The sequence below is a fragment of the Pleurodeles waltl genome, chromosome 10, assembly GCF_031143425.1.
Source record: "Pleurodeles waltl isolate 20211129_DDA chromosome 10, aPleWal1.hap1.20221129, whole genome shotgun sequence".
Lineage (NCBI taxonomy): Eukaryota > Metazoa > Chordata > Amphibia > Caudata > Salamandridae > Pleurodeles > Pleurodeles waltl.
Window position 1 is genome coordinate 366,126,633 of NC_090449.1, and position 14,026 is coordinate 366,140,658.

Here is a 14,026-nt window from a genome sequence, read left to right on the forward strand (position 1 = left end):
CCCTACAAGTATTTCACTGTCTGCTTGGCAGACAGTGAAATACGCGACGGGTGCCACTGCACCCGTCGCACAGCTTCCACTCCGCCGGCTCGATTCCGAGCCGGCTTCATCGTGGAAGTATCTTTCCCGCTGGGCTGGCGGGCGGCCTGAAGGCGGCCGCCCGCCAGCCCAGCGGGAAAGTCAGAATTACCGCGGCGGTCTTTTGACCGCGCAGCGGTATTCTGGCGGCCCCCGACAGGCCGGCGGCGACCGCCGCCGGTCAAAGTCGGAATGAGGGCCTATGTCTTCTTTTTTTTAGAAAGTCTCACACAACCAGATTGATGCAGTGTGCCAAACACAAGATCCTGAAATAACCACTGTCTGCCATGGCCTTAACTATGTCACTGCCATTGTCCGTGGCAACAAATCCAAATCAGAGAACTCTGGGTCGCAGTCTTTCAGACACCTTGATAAATTAATCCAAGATGTTTGCAGCTGTATGTGATTTCTCCACGGTGAACATGGCAACTGCTGCATGACACCAAACACTTAAAAAAATGTCTTCAGGGACAAGACATGTAGATATGTTTTGCTTCACCCCTTCAAAAGAGATCCAGTGTGCAGTGATACACATGTAATAAGTAGTCTGACAACTGGTACACATGTCTGTCATCGGGTGGATAGTTGAACAATGGGAAGCAGCCTGAACAGTGACGCGGGAACAATGAGGTGCATTGTCCACAATAGCGGAACAATGCTTTCCTGAACAACGACATTTCCTGCTTAATGCCTTAAGCACGCATTTCTGAACAACGACTCAGGATCGGAGAGGACATGGTCAGGTAAGTGGGGCTGGGGTAGGGTTGGTGGTAGTTTTAGGGGTTGTGTGGGGGTCATTTTAGTTTTTAGGGGCTGCGGTGGGGGTCTTGTTAATTCTAAGTTTTAGGGGCAGGGTGGGGGTCAGGGTAGTTTTAAGGGCAGGGGTGGAGGGGCGGGATAGTTTCAGATTTTAGGGGCAGAGTGGGGGGTCGGGGTAGTTTTAGGGGCAGGGGCGGGGGGTTGGGATAGTTTAGGTTTTAGGGGTTGGATGGGGGTCAGGGTAGTTTTAGAAGTGGGGGTGGGAGGTTGCGGTAGTTTCAGGGGTGGGGTGGGGGATCGGGGTAATATTAGTTTTTAGGGATGGGGCTTATCGGTTGGGGTAGTTTTAGGGGGTAGGGATGAGGTATGTTTTAGGTTTTAGGGGCGGGTGTGGGGGGTCGCAGTAGTATTAGGGGAAGGGGTAATTTTAGGTTTTAGGAATGGGTGGGGTCAGGGTAGTTTTAGGTTTTAGGGCCGCGTGGGGGGTCAGGGTAGTTTTAGAGGCAGGGGTGGGGGGGTCTAGTAGTTTTAGGGGCAGGGGTGGGGGTTGCAGGAGTTTAAGGGGTGGGGGTCAGGAGGGTCGCATGCTAGAACCATGCATGCCATTCCACACATGCTTTAACCAGGAATGCCTTTACAATGAAAAATCGTTGTTAAGGCATTTGTGGTAAAGGCATTAGTGGTAACAACATGGTTGTTGTTCTGACCGCGTTGTTCAGGCATGTGTGGTTCCAGCTTGCGTTGTTCCAACATATATTCGTGAACAACACTTTGTTGCAAAGCTTGTTCAATGAATTGTAGCCCATCATGATACAGCTCTAGATCAGCAAATTGGGCAAAAAAATCCAACTTGGAACCTTCCATTTTGGGCAGATGGCTGCCACAAACTCCAAGAAGCGCTAACATTTTTGCCAGCTTCCCACTGTACATTTGTGACATTGAATGCTTGCGGTCGTAGGGCCCCTCCTGCCTAAACATGCCCATAATTTAAGCCTGGATTTTCTTCTTTTTTAGAGCCACTAAGGCAGGGAACTTTTTACGTGTAGGTGGTGGCAAACTCAATGTGCGTTGTTGCACAGTCACCGAAAGCTCTGGTACCTCCATCTGACTCTGAGTCTTCCTGTGCCGTTGTGAGGTCCATGAGGCACGTAAATCTGCTTTGTGTTAGAATGTCACCCTCTTCTTCCTCACCTTCCACTGTTGTTTGACCAGTTGTAGCTGATGTTTCCCGGCTCTCCTCACCTTCACCACCGCAACCACATTCAGCAATTTTTCTTAGGTTCTCCTGCCACTGGATTGTGTGGTGTTTTTTCTTATGGGTGGTCTGACCTCCAGTACCATAATGTGAACCAGGCTTCAGTTGATGAACACTTGTGTGGCAAATGGAACATATCGCAATATTGTCCTATTTACTGGCCATAAAAAAGTCCCATACTGGGGAGAATTGATTTCTTACTGGGTCACTGCCAATGCCTGAAGAAGAAGTGGAGGAAGGCGGGTGTGTTGATTGCCTCTCTGCAGTGAATACTTCTACTGAGGTATGAGTTGTTGCAGGTCTCTGTAAGAGATTTACAAATATGGAAGCTGGTGGTGCTGCCCGTACAACATCCCTCAGAGCAGTTTGGATAGAAATGTTAGACTCCTCTGTGCCAGCTTCCACAATGAGTGGCTCATTGTCATCATCCTCCTCACCATCATCCCATTCAATGATTCTAAGGCTTTCTAGAACATTTCTTTTCCCTTGCCTCTCCTGACCTCTCCCAAACGCTGCCGGGGTCCATGCCATGTTCCTATCATCATCATCATCATCAGAAGTGGTACTTGGAGAAGATGGTGGAGTAGTGCCCTTCCTTTTTCTTGCTGGAGATCTGGGAAACATTGATTCTAAAAGAGGAGGTTCTTGCAGGAAGCTTCACCTCCTGTTTTGTTCTAATTTTGGGAAGATCTATCATTGCTGGCTGCGGCTACTGTCCACTTTGATCTGTTTCCTTAAACGATTGGGTACTACTTTGTGAAAAGGACAAATCCAATTCAACATCACTGCTTGTTGGCATTGCCATGATTGCAGTGGTAGCCTAAGTGACAGACACGGTCTTGGGCTTAGGTTTGGGTGGTACTGTAGATGCGGGAGTGCTGCTCCTAGGTTCCTCCTCGGAAGACAGTTAGGCAGGCACACGTCTCACAAAAAAGGTTGTGGTCGGAACACTACTGATGAAAAACTGCTTCTTCTCAATGACCACTTTCTTGCGAGCAATTTTCTTTGGGGCTGTCTTAAAGCTCTCAGTTGGTAGTGGCACTAAGTTACACAAGTGGAGGAGATTTGAGGACTTAACTGTACAGGCTTTCTCTTTGGCCGTAGTGTGGGTGATGTGATGTCTCTTCTTTTGTGCACCTAAAAGTAACCAAGCAAGAAAAACATGTAGTTAGTGAAATGTGGCATTCTTGTTGTATGAAATAGTACAGAAAAATGGAATCTTAGTTTGTTAGTTACTTATGTAATAAATACCAATTTAATGAAAACTTTGTAAAGTCAAACCACACTACAATACCATAAAATTTAATTTCAAATCAGGCAGCACAACATGCAGCTATAGCTTATCTCCTTCTGTTTTAAAGGAGACACCTATGGGTGTCAGAGAGAGGTGCATGGGTAAATAGAATAATCCTTAAAAAACCAATGGGGGCAAGGTGGTCCAGGGCAAAATGGAATAATCATTTAAAAAATGAATTATGCTGCTGATTTGTCTGCAGTGCACTTCAACCAGGGTGTCCAAGAGGAAATGGAAGTATTATACACCTAATGAAACTGAACGCTGTAGTGTGGCTGTGCACATTTGCTGAATGGATGGATGGATAAGGTAAAATGCAGAATTAAATAAAATGAAATTAAAAAAATAAAAAGTAAAAAAATAAAAAATTAAAAAAACAAAATTATAATTCAAATAAAAACAATAAATACAATAAATTAAAAAATTAAAAAACAATTAAATTAAAAATGAAAATAAAATAAAAAATACAATAAAATTAAAAATGAAGTTAAAAAATACTAGAGACAAAAATGGAAAATAAAAAATTAACACAGAAAATAAAAAAATAAAATAAAACTTAAAATAAACAAATTATCAATAATTAACAATATTTGTATGTAGGCCTTTGGCAAAGACACACTGGCTGAATTCACAAAATGGCTGTCAACCACATGGTAAAACAACAGCAATGAGCAAGGAGGCATGGCAAACAAAGAACACATACAAGCCTATAACAAAGGGACACTGACTGGATGCACAAAATGGCCACCAGCCACATGTTCAACCAACAACATCAAGGAGCAAGGAGGCATGGAGATCAAAGAAGGAACACATGCAAGCCTATGGCAAAGACACACTGGGTGGATGCACAAAATGGCTGCCAGCCACATGATAAAACAACAAAAAGGAGCAAGAAGGCAAGGCAAACAAAGAACACATGCAAGCCTATGGCAAAGGGACACATGCTGGATGGACAGAATGGCTACCAACCACATGGGCAAACAACAACAAGGAGCAAGGACGCATGGGGAACAAAGAAAGAACACATGCAAGCCTATGCCAAAGGGACACTGGCTGCATGCACAACATATCTGCCTACCACATGGTCAAACAACACAACAAGGAGCAAGGAAGCATGGCAAACAATGAACACATGTAAGCCTATGGCAAAGGGACACTGGGTGGGTGGACACAATGGCTGCCAGCCACATGGTCAAACAGCAACGAGGCAAATAAGGAACATAGAGGCATGGGGAACAAAGAAAGAACACATGCAAGCCTAAGGCAAAGGAACACTGTCTAGATGCAGAAAATGGCTACCAGCCACATGGTCAAACAACAACAGTGAACAAGGAGGCATAAAAAACAAAGAACACAAGCAAGCCTATGAATATAATCTATTCAAAATGGCCCTTGGCCACACGGCACGGAGGACAAAGACAAATGGTGGACGATGACAAACACACATAGACACACACATTGTCCATAAGGAGGCATGTAGTAACAATGAAGAAAACACTAACATTAATTCAGCAATGCAAAACACGAAAATTAACTGAGCTTTAAAAATTTCAAAACAACAGTACACACATCCTCCTATGCCATCAAATATTGTCACACAACATATACACTTTTCGCAAAACAAAATTAAACGAAAACAAAAAACAACATTTTTAACATAATCCAATGCTTTCCCTTCCTGGCAGAAGCGTTGTCATCACAGAACTGTTGTAATTCCTGCAAGGCAGTGAAATGTTCATTTATGTCAAAAGGTGTTTCTGTCGCCTCCACGAGAGGACCATCAAGATCTGGAACATTCATTTAAGTTCCAAATAGGCACTTGTATGAAGTACGACCCCCAAGGTACCTTCTAGGCAGATTGTTAAGTGCTCTCTGGACTCCATACAGATGAGTAAGCCAACTACGACCCACACAAAATACTCTGGCTGTTAAGGACTGCTTTAAATCACGGTTTTGTCGCTCCACAACACTATTTCCCTTGGGTTGAAATGGAGACAAATAATGGAGTTGGACCCCTAACGAAGCCATGGCATCCCTGAATGCCCTTGAGGCAAAGGCAGGGCCCTGGTCAGAGTGGAAAGCAGCAACTGCATCTGTGCCGATAAAGACTTGCATATCTTTAAAAACAGTCCGAGAGTCAGGGGTGGCGTGGCCAAGATGGCGGCCAAGATGGGCGCTTAGTAAACAGCTCAGCCTTAGGCCTGTGAAAAATCCTGCCTGATATTGCCAATCCACCAGCCAAGCACAAATAAATAGCGGCAGATACAGAGCAGAGGTGGTCCGGAGCATCCGGGAATCAATACTAGAAACCGGAACCACTGGATAGGACAGATGGTGAGTGTGGCCTACGCGGAGGTGAGAGGAACGAGGCCTGGGGCTGGGCAGACAGCAGGCACGGGGTCGGACCGGAGCGGCACTGGTTTGACTCTCGGCTGAGCGGCGCCCCGCTCGTGGCGGAACAAGGATGAAGCCTGGGCTGGTGGCAACCACCAGGTATCCACTGCTCTCTTGTAGGGCCTCCTAAGCCCCATTTCTTGGAGTACCGTCGGTCAGCACGCACCAAGCCAGCAAAGAAGAACCCACCCCGCAGACTGGCGCTGACACATCGGAAATGCGTCATGCAAAATAATAGCCTTCGATTGCGACCGTGAGGGAACATGAACTAAATAAGAAGGTACAACTTGATCTCGGCTTGAACTGCTTTTAAAACCGCATTGTTACCCTCCACATAGTGATGCTTTGGGACAATATGGGAAGTACTACAGAGAGGACCCCTTGGGAAACACACTCACCACTAGTGCAGTGACTAGCGTGGGTGGCAAAGCCCGAAGGCGCGGCTGGCGGATGTGCTCTGGAGCTGTGTAGGAGGATTGGAGTGGACGTGTGGATGGAGGGAGATGCCTGGGTTCTGTGGGTGCTCCTCTACTCTCCTACTTGGGGTCCTTTGTTAAGGGGCTCTACTGATTGTCACGCGCCATGCTAGAGGACTGGATCCCGTTGCAGGGGCTGGCGTAGTTGGACCGGACCCGGGAGGGGAGCTTGAGAAGATGCGAGTAAAGCAATAGCTTCCCACTCACGCCCGTAAGAAAACTCAGGCCAGACAAAAGGGTGTAGCCTGATCCGGGTGTCTCTTCCTTCACCGACATTCATCACCGCATTGCATCAGGACAGCATGAGAAGTACTGGCAAGAAGGAAAAATAGGAAACGTAGGCGGTCATTACAACATTGGCGGTAAAAGGCGCTTACCGCCGTGCAGAAGACCGCCAACAACCCACCGCGGCCGCGGAAAACCGCCACAGCTATTATGACCCACATATCGGAATCCGCCAAAAGTCAGACACCCTCACAAGTCCGCCACACCAAAGGTCAGTGATAAACTGGCGAAAACAAAACCAACACCGTCACCAACAGAAATACGCCCACACTATCACGACACACGAATCCACGCGGCGGTCTTTCAACCGCGGTATTCCATTGGCGGTACACACCGCTGCGCTCAAAATACACACACTCTTACAAAACGCAGCCACATTGGACAATTCAAAATACACACACCTGATACACATACACACACCACTCCCACACACCCATTACAATATAAAACACACACCCACATCACCCACAAACCCCCACGACACAAAATTCCGAAAGAATGCCAGAGAGAGACACCTCCAGCAAGAACAACAGCATCCACAGGCACACAACACCATCACCCACACAACTTCCACACACCTCACACAACACACCACTACATATCACCACACTTATCACCACACACTCCACCCCACGCATCACCTACACCACCCCATGGCACGGCAAAGACACCCCAGGTTCTCGGAGGAGGCGCTCAGGGTCATGATGGAGGAAATCGTCCGGGTAGAGCCACAGCTATTCGGATCACAGGTGCAGCACACCTCCATAGCTAGGAAGATGGAGCTATGGTGAAGAATAGTGGACAGGGTCAACGCAGTGGGACAACACCCAAGAAATCAGGAGGACATCACGAAGAGGTGAAACGACCTACGAGGGAAGGTGCGTTCCGTGGTCTCAAGACACCACCTGGCGGTTCAGCGGACTGGTGGCGGACCCCCACAACTAACAACATGGGAGGAGCAGGTCTTGGCGATTCTGCATCCTGAGGGCCTCGCAGGAGTAGGTGGAGGAATGGACTCTGGTAAGTCAAAGCTTTATTTGTACATCCCCCAACCTACCTGCATGTTATCACATACCCCTACCCTCACCCTCACCCCCAGTACCCCAACTCCTCACATATGTCCCAACATCACAAACCACACATCCCAACACCAAGCCCTGCATGCAACAACAAAGCATGGACACCCATCACCAAAGCATGCCCACTGCACATACCCATACACCCCCATTAAACCATCATCACACAAGCTCCCACACAGGAATGCTAGCACTGGGGTACACGGTCACCCACCCATTGCACACCATTACACACACAGATTTAATAACCATCCTTTTATACCCCTGCAGGACCCCTACCCAATGTCATCGGACAGGAGGGTCCACACATGTCCACACCACCAACAGAAGAGTCCCACAGTGATGGCAGCAGCTCTGTCCACTGGATCTAGATGACCAGCCCGGACCATCGGGGACCTCTGGACAGTCGGTTCCCCTCACACAGGCACAGGCCACCACAGACCTTCCTCCCTCTGGAAACACCAGCACAGCACCCACCCAGCGGGCCCGTACCTCCGTCCCCAGGACACGTCAATCAGCTGTGTGTCCACCACTACAGGGAACCCAGGATAACCCACCACCCCAACAACAACAGGGACCTGGGGGCAGTGGTAGTGGGCACACAGTCCAGGGGACGGAGGCCCAGGAACACAGGGGAACTGGGAGGGCTGCTGTGCGACAGGGGGCAGACAGGCCAAGGGAACCCACGAGGCCCTCTCCTCCATCATGGGAGCCTACCACCACTCCCAGGAGACGATGGCAACGGTACTGGCCAAGTTTCAGGAGACCCAGTGCATGCAGGAGGAACAGTATATGGGCTTCAGGGAGGAACTCAGAACCATCAGCTTCACCCTGGGCACCATCGTAGGGGTGCTGAAGGAACTACTCAACACCAGGAGGGACACTGTGGCACTACCAGGGGCCCCTGACACTAGCATGGACGAGGAACTGCCCACCACCTCCGCCGGCACTAGTGGACAGGACGCCCCGCCACAGGACCACCACACCAGCACCCCACCCCCTGCAGAGGGAGAACCACCCGCAAACGGTCCCTGAGATCCAGGACAAAACAGAGCACGATGCCAAGACCCCCGCCAAGAAATGAGACCACTCTGATTGTCATCCTACTGTCCCAGTTTGTCACCCTGTCCATAATTAAACTGCCCCAGCTCCACTTCCTATGCCCATTTGGGCAATGCACCTGTGAGACTAATAGACTGGACTCTGCCATGGTCACTCCTCCGCCATCACCTCTCACCATTTCACTACCCCCTCCAATATTGAGCATTTAAATAAACACACCTAAAGCACAAAACGATCTGGAGTCTGTCTGTGATTTCGAAATAGTGTATTAGCAATTACAGTGCTAAAATGTTTTTTAACTAGTAATGTCAAAATACCTATGTCACACAGCTCTAGTCCATGAGGAATCTAAGCAGATGTCACACAGTGGGACCCACATCTGTGAAATCGTAAGGGAAAGTGACAACTCAGTGACCATACACTGGGTGAAAACGACAGACAGTAAAGAGGTAGTAGTGTTAAAGTACATGTAGTAGGCAGGTTTAGATTTCTACCTGTGTCTCACTGGAAATATTGCAGGATCACTGAGTCCCTGTTGGGCATGTCTTCTTCCTCTGCTTCCTCCTCATCACTGTCCACAGGCTCCACAGCTGCAACTACACCGGCATCTGGACCATCCTCCTGCAGAAAAGGCACCTGGCGTCGCAAAGCCAAGTTGTGAAGCATACAGCAGGCCACGATGATCTGGCACACCTTCTTTAGTGAGTAGAATAGGGATCCACCTGTCATATGGAGGCACCTGAACCTGGCCTTCAGGAGGCCGAAGGTCCGCTTGATCACCCTCCTAGTTCGCCCATGGGCCTCAATGTAGCGTTCCTCTGCCCTGGTCCTGTGATTCCTAACTGGGGTCAGTAGCCATGACAGGTTGGGGTAACCAGAGTCACCTGCAAATGGCGAGGGACAACTGTTAGACACACACTAACCTGGAGGGATAACCCCAGACCCAGACAACCATTCTCAACGACTTGCTTCAAGGTGCTCACCTAATAGCCACACACGGTGCCTCTGGAGTTGACCCATCACATGAGGGTTGCTGCTATTCCGCAGGATGTAGGCGTCATGCACTGAGCCAGGGAACATGGCATTCACATGGGAGATGTACTGGTCTGCCAAACATACCATCTGTACATTCATAGAAGATAACTCTTCCTGTTTCTGTACACCTGTTCACTCCTGTGGGGGGGGGGGACCAAAGCCACATGGGTCCCATCAATGGCACCTATGATGTTGGGGATATGTCCCTGGGCATAGAAATCACCTTTCACTGTAGGCAAATCCTCCACCTGAGGGAAAACGATGTAGCTCCGCATGTGTTTCAGAAGGGCAGACAACACTCTCGACAATACGTTGGAAAACATAGGCTGGGACATCCCTGATGCCATGGCCACAGTTGTTTGAAACGAGCCACTTGCAAGGAAATGGAGCACTGACAGCACCTGCACTTGAGGGGGGATTCGTGTGGGATGGTGGATTGCTGACATCAGGTCTGGCTCCAACTGGGTACACAGTTCCTGGATTGTGGCATGGTCAAGCCTGTACGTGATTATCAAATGTCGCTCCTCCATTGTCGACAGGTCCACCAACGGTCGGTACACCGGAGGATGCCGCCATCTCCTCACATGACCCAGCGGACGGTGCCTCTGAAGGACAACAGTGAGCACAGAGTCAAACAACTCAGAGGTACGTACTCACAGTTTACACAGAACACCATCCATACACAAAAGGTGGCCTGTATGTGTGTTGAGTCTAGGCCTAGGTATGTGTGACGCAGTTGAAAATGAAGCCATGTGGGCCCCTGAAATGGCGGCTGCCTGACCTCTAAAGTGGGACAATGGGATGAAAGGTAACTGCGCTGGCGTTGTACACCGTTGCGGTAGGCGGTCGAAGACCGCGGCGAAATGCAGCATTGGTTAACATTGGACCCTATGGGTCCCAGGAGCCAATGACAATGTACGCCGGCGGTGTCGGTATGCACCGCCGCGGACATGACCGCCATTTTCTATCTGTTCAATCACTCGATACCTGATCTTCAACAGGATAGGACCTACACTGCAAGTGCTGCTGTGACCTCGGTCTGGAAGAGACAATGGCTCGAGCGTCTGGGGAACGGGCTCCTGCCTTCACATCGGAGGAGTTGGAGAAACTCGTGGACGGGGTCCTCCCCCAGTACAACCTACTCTACGGTCCTCCAGACAAACAGCTAAGTACACAGGGAGCATGTTGTATGGGCTATGCCTGTGTGGAGAGGGCTGGATGTAAGAACGAAGGGGGCATAGTGCTGCATGCATGAAAGACGGTGAATGCATGTGCCACATGGCAAGATTAGGGATGGGGGCCAATCACTTTGACGGTGCAGTTGGTAAGACTTCTCTTCTTCCCCTGTACATTTCATGCAGGTCAGCGCCCACCAGAAGAAAGATATTTGGCGTGCCATCGCCAAGGACATCCAGACCCTGGGGGTCTACCACAGACGGAGCACCCACTGCCATAAAAGATGGGAGGACATTCGCCGCTGGAGCAAGAAGACGGTGGAGGCTCAGCTGGGGATGGCCTCCCAACGTGGGAGGGGTGCCCGTCGCACCATGACCCCCCTGATGTTCAGGATCCTGGCGGTGGCCTACCCGGAGTTGGATGGGCGCTTGAGGGCATCACAGCAGACACAAGGGGGTGAGTACACTCTTATTATGCTGACTTTGCGTGCAGTGGAGTTGTCTGGGTGGGGGAGGAGGGCTGTGGGTTTCCCTAGGCCAGGGCGAGTTCCGTAGGCAAGGCCCCTCCGTAAGGCAGGCCATGTGGCACCCCAGCCCACCTCTGTAGAGTGCCAGGTACAGCTATTCATGCCCCTGTGTCATCTATGTGTGCAGATGTCGTCAATGGCCTTTATAGGCCATTTCCCAGGAATTGAACAGTGGAGCCCAAAAGCGCGGCGTAGTGCAGGGAGCTTCTGTGTCTGTCGTGTCCGCCAACGGTAGCGGTAATCCATGCACTCAACATGTCTTTCTTCTGTTGTCCCCCCCCTTTTTGTGGTCTCCCTGTTCTTGTGTGCATTAGCATGATCAGGCGGAGGAGCAGTGGCACCGGAGCACGAGGGAGCTGCATCCCACATGTCCCTGGAGGGCGAGACTACGGATTCGGAATTCACCAGTGTGACGGAGGGCGAGGGGAGCTCCATGGCGGGGACAGGAGCTGACACCAGCGACACGGACTCGTCCTCTGATGGGAGCTCCCTTGTGGTGGCGGCAACATCTGTGCTCCCGCATCTACAAGTACAGCCGCCACCCCTCCTACCAGGACCGCCCTCCCAGCAGCCCCTCAGCCTTCGCCCCGTGCCCGCTCACCCAGGAGGGTGGGCATCACCTTCGCCCCAGGCACCTCAGGCCCTGCCCCAGTCACCCCTGCTGCCCTCAGTGAGGAGGCCATTGACCTCCTCAGGTCCCTCACTGTTGGGCAGTCTACCATTTTGAATGCCATCCAGGGTGTAGAAAGGCAGTTGCAACAAACAAATGCATTCCTGGAGGGCATTCATTCTGGTCAGGCAGCCCTTCACCGAGCTTTTCAGACTCTGGCCTCAGCACTGATGCAGCCATTGTCCCCGTCTCTAGCCTCCCCCCTCCAACTTCCTCCACCCAGACCCAATCCCCTGTACATCTGCCTATCCCAAGCACACCATCAGACCAGCCTGCACACACCTCAACACACAAGGGAAGCTCAGGCAAACATAAGCACCACACATCCCACAGGCACTCACGCAAGCAACACACACATGCAGACACACCAACATCCACTGCCTCCACTGTGTCCCCCTCCTTGTCATCTCCCTCCTCCCTCCCAGTCTCGTCTACACTCACACTTGCATGCACTACCTCTACAACCACTACGTCCCTCACCAGCACATCCACCAGCACACCCCGCTCACGTGCAGTCACCACCCCCACTACCATTCACACATCCCCTGTGTCCTCTCCCAGTGAGTCTGTGACGCCACTCCCAAGATACACAAACGCAGGCACACACCCTCCCAACAGCCATCCACCTCACGACAGCCTCCAGCACATGCACCTTCACCCAAAGTACACCTACTACCACCACCTCTTCCTCCACTCCCAAACCCCCTCCAGCCACCCGTCCCAGTGTGTCCCAAAAACTTTTCCTGTCCACCCTTGACCTTTTTCCCACACCTCCCCCACCCCGTCCATCTCATAGGCCCCGAAGTTGCACCTCAGCCACAACATCTCCGGGACCAGTGGTGCCTGTAGTCACCGGTATGTGGAGTGCACCGCCCACCAGGACAGCCAGTGTGGCACGGAGCCACAGCACAGACAGTCCCCCACCTGTGAAGCATCAGAAGTTGGCCAGTGCCCGGCGGGAGAGGGGGAAGACTCCAGCCACCAAAGCCGCTCCCAGTGGTCCCGTTGGAAGTGTGGAGTCAGCTGTGACACCTTCCAAGGTGGGGAAGGGCCACAAGAAACCCGGCAAGTCTGGGAAGAGCAGCACAGCGGAGAAGACCGCCATCATTCCCGCTGCCCAGGAGGCCACCGCGAGCCCCAGCCCCGCTGCCCAGGAGGCCATCGCGAGCCCCAGCCCAGCTGCCCAGGAGGCCACCGCCAGCCCCAGCCCAGCTGCCCAGGAGGTCACCGCCAGCCCCAGCCCAGCTGCCCAGAAGGCCACCGCCAGCACCAGCCCCGCTGGGCCATGAAGGACCGCCAGCACGAGCCCCGCTGGGCCATGGAGGAACACCAGCCCCGCTGGGCCATGAAGGACCGCCAGCGCAAGCCCAACTGGGCCATGAAGGACCGCCAGCACAAGCCCCGCTGAACAGGGCACCGCCATCTCAAGCCCCGCTGAACAGGGCACCGCCATCTCAAGCCCCGCTGAACAGGGCACCGCCATCTCAAGCACTGCTGAACAGGGCACTGCCATCTCAAGCACCGCTGAACAGGGCACCGCAATCTCAAGCACTGCTGAACAGGGCACTGCCATTTCAAGCACCGCTAGCCCATGAGCGGCCGGGGCACTGGCGCAACTGGGTCCGTCAAGGGGTGAGGGATGCACTCTGGGCACCAGTCCCCCTCCAGAACCAGTGGAGAGATCCATCCACTACCTCTGTCCTTCACATGATGAAGCACTCTGTGCACCAGTCCCCCTCCAGAACCAGTGGAGACTGTCATCCACTACCTCTGTCCATAACAGGATGAAGCACTCTGGGCACCAGTCCCCCTCCAGAACCAGTGGAGTGATCCATCCACTACCTCTGTCCTTCACAGGATGAAGCACTCTGGGCACCAGTCCCCCTCCAGAACCAGTGGAGACTGTCATCCACTTGAGAGACGGCACTCCCCAGGATTGA